Genomic DNA, 15,263 nt, shown 5'->3' with positions numbered 1-15,263 from the left:
AAACTCATGAGAACAACGGAGTCACCTCTCAAACCCTTCTTAATACATGAAGATAGGGTCATGACTATGTACTGAAACGGGTTATGAGGAAAAACCTTGTTTATTTTATATTTATTTTGTAAAAATCTGTTATAAGAAAAACAGTTACGAGAAAGTTATAGATGTATTTTAATACATGTAATATTCAAAAGCTTGTCCAAGTCCATGAATAAAAACTTGTCAAAGTTGTTTCAAATAAAACATGTGTATTCCTATTTCTTTCATCGTATTGTAACACCATTATGAAGTTGAGACGTCTTCTTCATTAAGTGTCGATATATAAAAGGGCCCTCTTTTATAAACCTCATGTTAATAAGTCATGAGAAGAATCATAAAGCATTTTCAAAGGATAAAAATGTTAAACTATTCTATAAGTCCTAAATAGATAAGGAAAAGGCAAGAATAGAGCACATTGAAGTACTAACAAACTTCTTGATATAATTAAAAAGACTAAGTAGAAACTTAGTCAACAAAAAGTTTATACAAGTGCCCCATTATGATAACTGGGGACTTTCACCAAAAAATCCCTTAAAAAATAACTAAGGGATAAAACCATCATCCAATAAAGAAAGTAAAAACAAAGTCTGGAAATTTAACTGGTCACTGAAAGGGTTGGCACATCAGAAGTTGCAATATTAATTTCACTTTCAGAAACAGCCACAGGCATGGTGGCAACTTCTGAAGAAGCAGCAACAGGAGCGGTTTCAGTTGGGCTTGAAGTGTTAGGTTCAACGAGGGGAGCAAGAGTCACGGAAGTTTCAGCTTCCATAGACTGAGTCATAGAAATTTCACCCTCGGGAGCTGGAATTGCAACATCTTCAACTTCAACTGCCACAGCAACGGCTTCGTCATTTACAGGTTCCTTAGGCACGAGAGCTTCAATTGCCGGAGAAGGAAAGTCAAATGATTGTTGGGTTCTTTCAATGGTTTCTAAAACTTTGGACAACTCTGAGTTTAAGTCAAAGTTTACTTGACTGGCCTCCATTAAAGCATCACGACGAGAATTTAAGAAAGCCCAACTCACCTCTAAATCAAACTTCTCCTCAAGAAGTTCATACTCCCTTTCTCACATAGCAAGATCATTCTTTAACACTTGATGTTCAGCTAAATGAGAATCAAGGGAAGCTTCAAGGGAGGCATGGGAACTCTCTAAAGCACGTACTTTGTCAGAGGAGATCTTTAAATCAGCTTGAACTTGAGTCAAGTTCTGCACTAATTCTCCTGCATATTCTTCTTTCTTGTCTAAGAGTGCCTTAAGTTCTCTGATTTCTTCACTTGACTTTGATAACTGTTCTGAAAAGCAACATTCAAGGCGCTCCTTGTCTTTTTCAAATTGACTTGAAGAAGCTTTGGCAACTGCTAACTCAGAAGTCAGACCTCGCTTTTGCTGCTCCAGGTGATTTCTACTCTCTTGCAATTATTTTATAGTTCCCTGAGCATTCTCAAACTGCTCTTTCCAATTAGCTGCTTCTAGCTGGGCTCCCTTGGCTATTTCCTCAGCCTCATGGATAGACTTTTCAGACTCACGAGTTTTTTTTTCGGAAGGGAAATTCTTCCCATCAATTCTGTACCAATGAGGTTAGCCTACAGTGGCAACTCAAAGAAATAAGAATTTAGAGATAAAAAAAACTTGTTAGTATGTAAAGAAAAAATACCTTCAAAGTAGAATGAACTATGTCATTCATCAGAGTTAAGCAATTGTGACTGCTCATCTTCTTCTTCTCAATATCTCCAATCAAAGGCCCAAGCCAGGCATCTGCTCCACCAGACTTCCTTAAAAGACTGTTATTAGTAGGAACTTCAAGTGTAACGCTCCTCATAGCCAAGCTTCTGCTACTGGAACCCTCCTCTGCATGTTGAACAGAGGAAGGGGAGCTATAGAAGGAGGAGCGGTAGAAGAAGTGAAAATAACAGGAGTCAAAGGACTCGAAGCAGGTAAGGGAGCAGAGACAGGCAAGGGAGCAGAAATAGATAAGGGATCAGGAACAGATAGAATGGGCAAGGAAGCACTTGAAACCAACGGAGGAATAGAAGGAATGGGAACAGAGGAAGAAAAAGGAACTTCATCTAAAACTGGACCTAGTTCTCCACTTTCAAAATCACCAACAAAGAGATGTTGAATAGACTCATTGGTGTCCCTCGGAGTGGTTTCATCATCAGAAGGAATGTGAACAGGTTCGGTAAGAGAGGCACGGATAAGGGTAACTTCAGCTTCATCCTCGGAAACAATGCGTCTCCTAACTCTTGGTCTAGCTATAAAAGAGGTGTCTTCATCTTCATCATTCTCAGAATCCTCTTCTACAACTTTCCTCTTTAATAGCGTAGCTTGAGTTCTCTCCAAAGAGAGTGAAGTACCAAAAGAGGCTCGAAGGGCAATAGCTACTTCAGTTGTCATTCCTCGAATAACAAATCCTGACAAAAAGAAGGATGAAAAAAGTTAGAAACAAGAAAGGACTTAACATACGAAAAAGCATAAAGAGATGCATACCGTGAGTTTTCACTTTCCAACCATATAAATTGGAAATGGATTTCCAAGTTCTTGCCTCCATAGGCACGGCTTTCAAGATTGAATTTACACAACCACGGAAATTAGGAACGGGTTCCACATCTCCCATAGTTGCTACAAAAAAGCAAAAAGAGACGAAATTAGAAAAGAAATTGAAATTCTTAAAGATAGGTACGGTAAGTAAAAAAAAACTTACGTGCAAAGTTCCACTTCTCAGGGAAGGGGGATATTTGTTTCACCCACCAAATCAACTGTGCGTACAGCAATATAACGAGTGTACCACCCATGATCCTTGTCATCTTTAGGGCTTACCAAGACCCTTTTACTTCTTGCAGTTAAAGTAAAAACCCCATGGCGGAATAATTTGGGGTGGTAAAGATGAATAAGATGGGGAAAGGTAAAGCTAACATTGACTTTTACAGACAAATACCTCAAACAAGCCACTGCTCTCCATACAAGGGGGCCAATTTGTCCCAAACAAATTTTGAAAAAGCGACAGAAATCAAGTATAACTGGGTCAATAGCAGGAATAAATCCGAAAGTGAAGGGGTAAGTATAAACAAAAGAAAATCCAATCCTAAAAGAAGATCTTCTTTGGTTTGGATTAGGGATCACTATACGAAGATCACTTCTCCAGTTGCAATCTTTTCGAACAATAGAAATCAAAGGTTCAGTGATTAGAGAAGGTAAAGTGTCAGCTTTCTCTAAATTAAAAACTTGTTCACGAAGAGATTTTCTATCATTCTCAAAGGATAAGTCATTGGGTACTATTTCCTCAACTAAAGGCTCTTGAAGAGGCTCAGAAAGTTCTTTACCTTTAGAAGAGGATTTCTTAGTGATAGAACCTCTAGAAATAGTGCCAAAACTAGAAGAAGGAGTGATGGAACTAGAGGAACCACCACGAACGGATCCTAGGCTACGAAGCCTGCCATCTCTACCCCTTCTATGTCTTACAGGGGCGTTGGGGAAGCTATCAAGAATTGGGATTCTCTTAGGGTTAGGATTCGGAGACGCCATTGCAGAGAAAGGATAAACTAAAGGAAAAAAAAGGTTAAATATGTATATAATAGCAACCGTCAAACAAAGAAGTGTAATGATGGAAAGCCTATAATAAAGGCAACTATCACTTCGTGAATAGAGGGGATGAAGAAGCCTTAAAAAAGGCTGCAGAATTACAGAACCAATCAGAAGGTAACACGTGTGTAAAGCATTAAATAGAAAAGACAACTGAAGCGTCAGTACTGTCATAGCATTGATTACGGCAAAAATTCCTTTTTTGTGAAGATCCACTTCCCAAATATTTAATTGATAAATAAATGGAAAGTGGGGGGACTATCTGTATTGGGAAAAAACTGAGTCTGAATATTGAAGATGACGTGTCATGACATGTGGACTGGTCAAAAGGTCAAAACGCAATAAATAGTCAAGAGGCACGGGCGACAACAGATATGGGGAGAAGAAAGCAACATAGGTGTGGACCGTTACTCAAATGGCACGAGTCTCGTACCTATTCGAGTCATTTAAAGACCGAAGATCGGAAGAAGTTGAAGATACGAATCTGATGACGTAAAAGAGTCTAAATACATCATTAAATATCAAATACGTTAGAGAATTTGAATTAAATAGAAATGATTGTGTAACGTTTCTTTTAATGTTATTTATTGCTCATAATTGCCTCATTAAGACAAAGGCATTACATCTTCTCCTAGAATCAACTATAAAAGGAGAAGGACTCAACATCTGTAGACACACGAAATATTATTGAGATTATACTGAAATACAAAACTACTTACTTTATTATTCTCAGAAGTCTTCTATTGTTTCGTCTCCAGATTATAAGTAACCCGAATTTCTCTTTATTTCTAGCTTTGACCAAAGACTCAGATTTTTGGTTAAACATATATATGGGGAAAACCTTCTGAAAAGGGGGGCGCGACTCTCTCTCTCTCTCTCCCTCTCTTTCCTCTCCTCTGTAACCTTCATAGTAGAAGGAAGAACAAAGCAATCTCCAAGAGAATATGTAAAATGGTCTCCACCATTGATTACTGGGAGACGAAATGAAAAGTATCAATAAGATTGATTATCTCTATCTCATCTTATGCATTTTTTTCTGATTAGTTTATAGATCTGGAGTTTATTACGTTTAACTAAGATTTACCCCTTCATTGTTTCTATTGATTTAATCAGAAAGATTTCGATAACTTTTTGGTCAAACAGAGGTATCCTTAGAATTTATTAAATGAAAGTTCTAAAGATACCCCTAAAATAAAGAGCTTAAGTTATATACTTGTATAAAAATTATTTATACAATTATGTCACTTAATAGGTAATTATAAATATATTTCTAGTAATTAGTAATCTTATAAAAATAGTAATTATACATCTATCCCAAGTTAAAATCTACTCGTAATGCCAAAAAAAAATTACACTACTAGTAAATTCTACAGTAAAAGTAACCGAGATAATGGTTTTCCTTTTGATTCGGCGGTTGATGGCTAAAGTTAATATTTAGAGTCTGAAGACCCTTCTCATTTTCTAGATGAATGGGATGCTCAAAATTCTCCATTGTGGAAAGCTAAAAAATTTTCTCTTCATGAAAATTAAGTATCTGTTAATTTTGTGGAACGAGAATATCCCTTTCATGTTCTTTTCCATATGTTAGGCAGTTGTTTTTACATTTTGGTTAAGGTGAAGGCATAGTCCGACGCCGTGGTTCGCAAGCAAGTTATGTTGGAATATAATATGGGAGTTTAAGAAAACATTACTGAGTTTTGTGATTTGTAATCGTAAACAACCATAATAATTATGTGGTTATAAGACATTTGAAGCTTATGAATTTAGGGATGGCAATGGGGCGGTGCAAATTTATACATATGGGGCGGGGCGGGTCAACATAAAAACAAATTCAGTTTTTTGTGGGTGCGATGCGGGTGTATGGGTCAAAATCTGATCGTAGTGGTCGTCCCCAAGAAGAAAGGTACGGTCGTAAGAAAGCACACCGGTCAAAGACCGTTGGATAAAAGGGAAAAGGAATTATATATATGGGCAGAGGGGGCTCAGAGAGAGGGGGAGGGGAGAACTTTAAAAAAAAATGAGAGCAACTACAGCAGGGGAAACAAGAGGAATCTCTCGTTTATCAACACTCACTTCCCTTCCCTTTCTTGGCTCCCTCATTTATGATGCATCTCTGCTCTATGTGTAAGCTTATCTCTCATGTTTGGTGTACGATTATCATATTAATAAATCTTATACATTTATACTCTTGGTTATTTCGCACTTAATATGCTTGGATCTCAAGTTAATTATGTTTGGCTAAGATTTATCCTCTTTATTATCAATAATTAGTTTGACAAAAGGGTTTTAAACTTTTTTGCTCAAACAATTTGGCGCCGTCTGTGGGGATTTCTTCGCCAAATTTCTTAGTTTCCCTCAGATCTAAAACTGGCAAAATGTAACCACCCACTCGAAAGAGTGGTAAATAAACCTCACATGTTAATCTAGATCAGACTGCTACATAAAAGTAGAAGTTATAACCAATATCCACGCAAAACCCACATCTCGCCAGTAACGATAGATTTAGCATGATATGCGCATGTTCAAAATAGAATCGTGGTCATCTGGCGTGACCACATCCACATTTGACACATTCACATTATATATTAACCCATGTTCCCACCCTTTATGAAAGGAAGAAATTGTTGCGCAGTCCTTTGAAAGAATGGGCACATCCTGCCCTACTTTCACATTCCCCCACACATAGGATGGTCCATGAACGAAGTATGACATGTCTCCCTTGTTGTGGGTACGAATTAAGTGAGATCGGACCGGGGCTCGATTTCAACACGGCAGCAAGTGAGGCGAGCCCAACTCGCGCAAAACTTAGACGCTGCTAAAAAAAATGGAGCTGGACACGGACGCCGAATCTAAAACCACCATTCCATCAACCATTCAAACACTAGGCAGGTCAAGCAACGCTACAAAGCCGCCCCCTCTTGCCGACCCGTTGGATCGAGGTACAAAAAATTTCATTTTGGTTTCCCCTCTGTTGTTGGTTTAAACAGGAACATGAACGCCATACGGGCAAGCAAGCAAAGGGACATTCCAACCAGAAACAATGGAAGGAAAACTACTTTCAAATAATTGAAAGGCCACCCACCTCAAATACCTCAGCTCCTGAAAGAGGACACACTTCAAGTCGTACTCCTTTTTCCTCACCCGGGTTTCGCCCCAATCGGATTCTCAGGAAAGTTTCTAATGGGGAGAAGGGGATGTCTCGAAGTTCAAGCATGATTCATTACCCTGCCTGTTGACCACTTCCCCAGACCGGGCAATGAAGGTACTAGACACATGGAAACTCCTCCAATAAACGTATGAAACGAACGTGTACAACACTCCCCAGTGAGTGAAACAGCAATGTTTTATACTCCCCGTCATCATATTCTCCAACGCAAGAAAAAATAAACAAACTGGGACTTACCCAGAAAACGCATCGTATTCTCTAATACAAGCAAAATTAAGCAAACTGGGACTCACCCAGGAAACACAGAAGTTAAGCAAAACTAGGACTCCCCCAGGGAACGCCCAATATTCTACAGAAAAAATAAAACCGAGTGCACGAGGATCCACTCCGATGTATACATAGACAATATGGTGGCCTGCGATTCTCCAAAATCTGAAAACGAATTGTCGGGTTAATATTTCGACCATAACTCGAAATAATACCTCTACGACCAAGGGCTATCGCCAAAAGAAGAATTCAACCTCACTCGAATCGCCGGGTTAATATTTCGACCTTAACTCAAAATAACACCCTACGGCCAAGGGCCATCGCCAAAAGAAGAATTCAACCTTGCTCGAATTACAACGGGTTAACATTTCGACCATAACTCGAAATAACACCCCTACAGCCAAGGGCCATCGCTAAAAGAAGAATTCGAACTCGCTCGAATTGCCGGGTTAATATTTCGACCTTAACTCGAAATAACACCCCTACGGCCAAGGGTCATCGCCAAAAGAATAATTCGACCTCGATCGAATCGCCGGGTTAATATTTCGACCTTAACTCGAAATAACACCCCTACGGCCAAGGGCCATCGCCAAAAGAAGAATTCGACCTCGCTCGAATCACCGGGTTAATATTTCGACCTTAACTCGAAATAACACCCCTACGGCCAAGGGTCATCGCCAAAAGAATAATTCGACCTCGATCGAATCGCCGGGTTAATATTTCGACCTTAACTCGAAATAACACCCCTACGGCCAAGGGCCATCTCCAAAAGAAGAATTTGGCCTCGTTAGAATTACAACCGGTTAACATTTCACCCTTAACTCGAAATAACACCCCTACGGCCAAGGGCCATCACCAAAAAAAAGAATTCGACCTCGCTCGAATCACCGGGTTAGTATTTCGACCTTAACTCGAAATAATACCCCTACAGCCAAGGGCCATCTCAAGAAGAATTTGACCTCGCTCGAATCACCAGGTTAATATTTCGATCTTAATTCGAAGTAACGCCCCTACGACTAAGGGCCACCGCCAAAAGAAAAACTTGATCTCGCTCAAGTTATACGGATTAACATTCCGGTCTTACTCGCAATAATGCCTTTGCAGCCATCGGTCATCGTCAAACAAAAACTTTTTGTTTTTTGTTTCTCGAGCTTGTCCAAATAAGTTAGAAATTGATTTCGCTCCAAGTCCCAGGTTCGACCTCGCTCGAATACGTATTAAAAGGTCGACTTCACCTAAATCAACAACCAAGTTTAATCTACCTCGAATGATTCAAGTCGAAACTGAATTCGCCCAAAACGACAAATTTGAAGTCAACCTCGTTTGAATCAAAGAGGATTCCGCCTAAAGCGACAAATCAAAAGTCAACCTCGCCCAAATATGCAAATCCGAAGGTCTACGCCAAAGCAAAAAATGTAAAGCAAGGAGAAGGGAGAGAAATACAAAGGACATACAATGACGAAACAACCCTTTTATTTATACACTTGCGCAACGGTCGTACCTTATACATGACCAGAACTGACCCAGTACAAAAAAAAGAACAAAGCAAAACAAAAAAAGAGCATAGACTAAGGCAACAGCTCTTCACTTGGCGTCATCACCTCCATCCTCCCCATCATTATCTCATGGAAATTCCTCCTTAGCATCTGCATCCTCGCTGTCCTCCGGTATTGCAGGATCGTAGCCGCAGTTGACACGAGCCTCTCGTGCCTTCCTTCGGGCTCCTTCATAAGCGGCCTAAAAAATATTGCCCGCCTCCTACAAACTCTTTTACATGTCCCATTGAGCCTCGTCATGAACCCAGAGCTTGTGCAAGTGGCGAGGAACAGCACCAGAGGCAGATTCAACTTGGGCCAACAATTGTTCCTTTTCGGCCTCAAGTACAACGACACGATCTCCCAAGTTTAAAGCTTCTCGGTCAATTTAGCCAATGCACTCTTCGAACTTCGCCTCCCTTAGCGTGGTTGTTTCCCTCTCGAATTCCTGCTCGGATTGAAGGACGCGGATAGTGTCCTCCAACGCCGCTACCCTTGCTGAAGCCTCAAAGCCTCCAACTCAGCGCTCTCCAACTCGAACATTTTTCTTTCCAGCTCGGCTAATTTCCCCATCCACTCCGCACTCAAAGCCTCAACCCTGACAGCATTTTGATCAAGCTCGGATTGCAACGACAACACCTTCGCCTGAAGATGCACACACTCTGCGGCGACCCTATTTCCCAACTCGAGTTCCTCGTCCTTTACACAAAGTAGCTCCTCGAGCTCACTGTTCTTGCGAATGGACTGCATCAGCTCCTGACCCCTTTTCTCCAGCTCCCACCCGAGAGATTGATTACCGGCGCTCGCCCTGAGCCGCTCATACATCTCATGGCACTTGTTGTGATAGACCCGATACTTTTCCAATATCATCAGAAAAATCTTGGCCCGAGTGTCGGACCTGCGAGCACTTTCAATCTCCAACATGTAAGACTGAAAGCCAAAAAGAAAAATCAGCAAAGGCCAAGGTTGCCAAAAATATAAAGAACACAAAAAAAGAAACAAAGATGAGAAACTTACCCTCAAGCCCATGGCGGCCACTTCATGCATCAATTCAACGTCATTGATGTCCCGAAGATCCTCACACTCTGTGGCAGAGCATAAAAGGTCAAAATACGGTACCAGGCCTTCTGTGTCCCGTAGAAGGTTAAGCTCTGACAGAATCTCAAGTATATGGGAGGGACCTCCCGCTCTCACCACAGTACGGGTAAAGCCCTCCTCAAACATCCTGACATCATCAGGATCGAGGTCGGAGACAGACTCGTAGTCGTCGACCAAGACACTTTTTCCCCTCTCTGCGGCCGAAGAAGAAGCCCGATTCGGTCTGGAAGACGAAGGCCTTCCCAAAGCGGCAACAGCGGCCTCGGGACCCCGATTTCCCATCGTAGTAGCCTATTGATCAATCACAACAGTCGAAGACTCTATCATCAGGTTGGCCTCGTCCGCCTGGTTTACCTTTGCAGCCGTATTAGCATCACCGCCAATTTCAGACACTGTCAAGGGAAGGTCGTCCCCCGAAGTCACTGCGACTGAAGGATCCCCTTCAGACTCCATTTGTTGCCTCTTCGACGGACCCTCTCCGTCATCAGCACGGGAAGATTTGCCCGATAAGCAGGCAGCAGGAGCCGGAGTCTCCACGTGAGGAATAATTTCCACGAACACGACCCTAGCCATAGGAGTAGATTGGGCAGCTCTTGATGTAGGCCGGGCGGCGGACCTCGGTGTGGGCCGGGCTAAAGCTATATTCTGGGTTGGGCCTAAATGGGCCAAACGGGCTAGGCCTAACAATCTCGGGCTTTTGCGGGCCAGGCTCTGGCGGTCCCGGGCCAAACGGTCCTAGGCGTAACGGTCCTGATGGGTGAAACCGGCCCACTGTGGGCCTAAGCCCACATGGTCCCTGGCTAAATGGGCCGGGCCTAAACGGGCTAAGTGTTCCAGGCTATTTTTTTTGAATTTTTTTTATCTAAGGCAATTTCTTGATATATATATATATATATATATATATATATATATATATATATATATATATATATATATATATATATATATTTCCTATATATATAATTGTGACTTAAATCTTCTAATTCAAATTTAAACACAAAATAAATTGCAAATAAATATTCAAGAGAATGCCTTATAATTTTTATCATTACGACATTAACAAAAAATGACAATATCTTTCTTAGTCTTTCTCCCCCAATGGAATGAGCACAACAAAGTACTAATACCACCATTAAAAGGAAAAAAACTAATTAAGATGTGCCAAAATACAAGTTATATATTAGTCTATGTATTATCTCTAACAAATTTCATAAATCCTTCAAGGTCTGGAGGAATTTCCGTTGGTGGTGGCGGAAAAAAAGCTTGGATATCACCGCTTCCGAGCGAAGCAGCATCCTGCGCAAGTTCCGCTAGCATTTTTTCATAAGCTTCGTCTATATCCGATTTTGATTCGGCAAGTCCAAAATTTCTTCTTTCCGAACGGATCCAATCTCTGAAGAGTACTGATTTTTCTAAGCTCTCCCTCATAGACGTTCTATGATCACCGATTTGAAGTCTCGCTTGACTGAACGCGCTCTCTGATGCCACTGTTGAAGCTTGAATACTTAAAATATCTCGAGTCATCCTTGAAAGTACCGGATAGTGTTTTTCTTTGTCCTTCCACCATTCCAAAACATCAAAGGAGCCGTTGGGATTCTCTGATTCAAGTCCCTGCGACAAATAAACTTGAAGCTCATTTAGTTGTAAACTATCACCAATATTATCACCTTGAGAACTCCTGAACTCCGTCCAAGAACTAAGTGTTTTAAGGCCAGCAGTTCTTTTAGATGATTGTGAACTAGAAGAAGTGGGAGTTGGAACATTTGATCTAGCATGATCTAAGGCAAGTTGATAATCATTATAAATTGTTTGAGCATTTATTTTAATTGAGGCTTTTGCATCTGCAAGTGTAGCAAATTCCTCATCTGAAAGTGATAAAGACCTATAAATATTTGTATACCAATAGTGAGGACCTCCTAATTTCATGATAGGATTTAATATGGCAACAACACCATAAATAGGGGGGATAGGAAAAAAATATTTTTTAAACTTATCTTTCATAGAATTAATAGCAAGTTGATAAATTACCTCACCCTCTGAAAATTGAGTAAACAAATCTGCAAGTGCTGCAATATAAACTAAATTGTTAGAAATAGTAGGATAATATTGCCCAGATAATTCATTTGTAGCAATATAAAATTGTTCTAAAAAGTCTACAAACAATTTAACATTAGTCCAATCTTGATTTGTAAGGTGATCATCATCATTATCATCATCACCACCAACACAAGCATTAAACGTTGCGTTTATTGAGTTTCTATATTCATATGCAATAACTAAACTTTTATACATGTAATTCCATCTAGTCGGACAAGGTTTAGGAACCTTTCTTTCTCTAAAGCCAAATTCATCACATTTTTTAAAATTTTCTCTAAGTCTACTTCTACGGTTTGAATAAAAAGCCAATTAAGAGCCATTTTAACCTTTTCAATTTCCACATTTAAAATTTTCATACCATCACTGACGATTAAATGGTAAATATGATAAATACATCTAACATGGAAAATATTACTAAATACAGGTTTTAGTGTAGTTGTAAGCAAGCCTATAGCATTAGTGTTACTAGAAGCATTATCCATTAAAACTAACATTATTTTATCTCTAATGCAAAAATATCTACAAATATTTGCAACTGTGTTAGCAATAAACTTACCTGTGTGACGTGAATTAATTATTCTATAAGTAATAATGCGCTTTTGCATTTTCCATTCCTCATCAATCCAATGAGTGTTACAGTAATATAATCACAGTCATTACCACTTCTACCAATATCAGTAGTAATAGCAATGCGACAATCTATATAAGTAAATAAATAGTGCAAATATTGTTCATATGCATGTTTATATTTATAAATATCGCTCTTTACGGTTGCGTGAGGCCATCATTTATAAGTAGGATTAAAAACTCTTCTAATATAATGCACAAAGTGAGGGTTAGAAGGAAAACTATAGGGTAAGCACATAATAGTAACCATTTTTGCCAATTCTTCACGATCATTATTTGGATCGTAATACAAATGCCATCGGTAATAGTGTTAATTTTCGATTGAACTAGATTTGACCCGGTACTAGGGTTAACCTCAGTATCTACACTTGTCCCCTCTTGTGCAACTTTCATTTGAAGATATCTAGCTTTATTTCTAGAGTGTTTCTTTATGTGTCTAGTCAAAGTACCCATACCGCAACGGTCTCCAGTATATTTTTGCGCCATCAAAGCCCCACAAGTTTTACACTATCCTTATTTTGAGCTCTTAGTTGAGTAAAAAAGTGTCAAACAAGAGATGTTTCAGGCAGTCTAAAAGGTTGTCTATTAAAAGTAGGGGGTACTATAGGAGGGTCAGTCAAGGCATCATTTGGATTATTATCAGTTGGGTTATTAACAGGAGTAGTAGGTGTATCATCTAAATCCGGTTGCATTTCATCTATATCATCATTTTCCTCATCATTTTCATCAATAGTTTGATTAGGATAAAGAGCATCCATAACTTCATCATTTAATCGTTGACCTGGTGCAACATCGTGGTAAAATTGACTATCGAAAAATTAAAAACAAGGGTTATCACTATCAAGAATAACAGGTGGAGGAGGATGGGTAACAGGTCTGGGTCGGGGGGAGCTGGGGGAGTAGTAGTAGCTTGGCGACTAGATTAACCAATTTTAGTTTTTCCCTTACCCTTACCACCAAATATTTTTTCAAAGAAAAGTCCATATTAATTATAATTATACAAACTAAAACAAACAAAACTATAATATTAAAACTAAAGAGTTGGAACGAGTTTACCGAATTGACGAATAACTTCTTGAAAATTGTATATCGTTGAAGACTTGAATACTTCAATTCACCAACTTCACAATTTTTCACAAATTGCAATAATAAAGAAAGAAATTATGTAAGAAAATTAGAGAGAGATTGATGATTTTGTGAGTATAAATGAAATAATGAGGGGGTATTTATAGTTGAGAATAGGAAAAAAGTGTAATTATAAAAAGTTTGGAGTTAAAACAAAGTTTGGGGGCCAAATGACTATTTTTTAAAAAGCCAAACGGCTAAAATGGCAGGGCAACGACTATTTTTTAAACTTCTAACCGTTGGCCATTTTTTAAAAAAAAAATTGTCGTTGGGCCTGTTTGGCCCGGTTGAACCGGCCCAGGCCCGCCAGCCGATCCCTGTCTCGCGGTCTCAATCTGGAGGACTAGCCTACGGTGAGCTCCAAGGACCGTTTGGGACCGGACCATTTGAACCGGCCCATTTGGCCCGTGGTTTCGCGGGCCTGGGTTGGGCCCGGACCACAATACAGCCTTAGGCTGGGCAGAAGGCGCCAGTTGACGAATCGCTAGTGGAGGAGCCCTCGTCCTTCGCACTCTCTCTAATAAAGGAGAAAACGATCATATAAGCAACGAGATCAAATTACAAGACAAAGAACAAACAAATTGCAACTGGCCCACTTAGCGATGAGAGGCTTACGCCCATATCTCTCATAGAAGGACGCCCACTCAGGACCCCCGCTGTATGGGGAAGAATAGCATTAACCCATTCGGGGATGTCATCAACGGGCGGGGGAGGCAATCTCTCAGCTACGAACGTAGAAAACAAATTAGCAATGCTACCTAAAGAGGAACGGTCGGCCACCGCCTCGAGAAAAGTCGTAAATCAGACAAAAGAAAACTTACAGGCGAAGTTCCACGTCTCAGGAATCCCTGCTAGGTCCGCCACAAGGTGCTCGGTCCGTACAAAGAAATAACTCTCCCAAAAACGACAATCAGCCTTGTCGTCCATCTTCACCACCAAACTCTTTGTTCCTCGATGACGCATGTGGATCATCGAGCCTCGAATAAGTTGGGGAACAAAAATAATAATCATATGCCCCAAAGTGACGTCTTGATCGGCGAGCTCTGCGTACTTGAGAAGAATGAGAAAGAGTTTGTACACGTACGGCAAAAGCTGAGAAGGACACACCTCGTAGTAGCGGCAGAAGTCTACCACTAGGGAGGGGAGCGGAAGCGTATACCCAACAATAAAAGGGTACGCATAGAATGCGCAGTACCCTGGCGTTGCAGATACACAATGTCCGTTCCCATCGCAGGTTTCATTTCAATATGATTTGGAATTCCCCACTTGGTCTTGAGCGCCGCAATCGCCGCTTCATCTATGGTAGATGATACAGGTTCTGGCTCTTCCTCGGCGGGGCCATTAAAATCATTCCATAAGTTCCCCGGACGGGGAAATATTTCAGCTGCTGTTGGAAACCCCTCATCTTCCGCCGCCTCTGCTCCTTCTCCGAGAACAGGTGCGTCATTTTCCAGCACCGGAGCTTCGACGGGTCTGTCAGTGTGGGAAGAAGTATCAGCCATTTGTCTCGAATAATCGGAGTAAATGAGTAAGAAAAAGGGAGATAAAGAAGATGGTGGCATCAATTTCTGACTGACAGGAGAACGAACTCACAAATTTGAAGTATTAAAGAAGGTAAAGGCTTGCAAAACTCCTTTGATAAGTCGAAAAGTGTGGCAATAGAATGGTGTTTTCTCCCTATTTATAGGAACATGAATGTCCCGAGCGGGAAACCCAAGAGCCGCCAATC

Source organism: Nicotiana tabacum, chromosome 5, assembly GCF_000715075.1.
Source record: "Nicotiana tabacum cultivar K326 chromosome 5, ASM71507v2, whole genome shotgun sequence".
Classification (NCBI taxonomy): domain Eukaryota; kingdom Viridiplantae; phylum Streptophyta; class Magnoliopsida; order Solanales; family Solanaceae; genus Nicotiana; species Nicotiana tabacum.
This window is presented reverse-complemented; position numbering follows the sequence as displayed.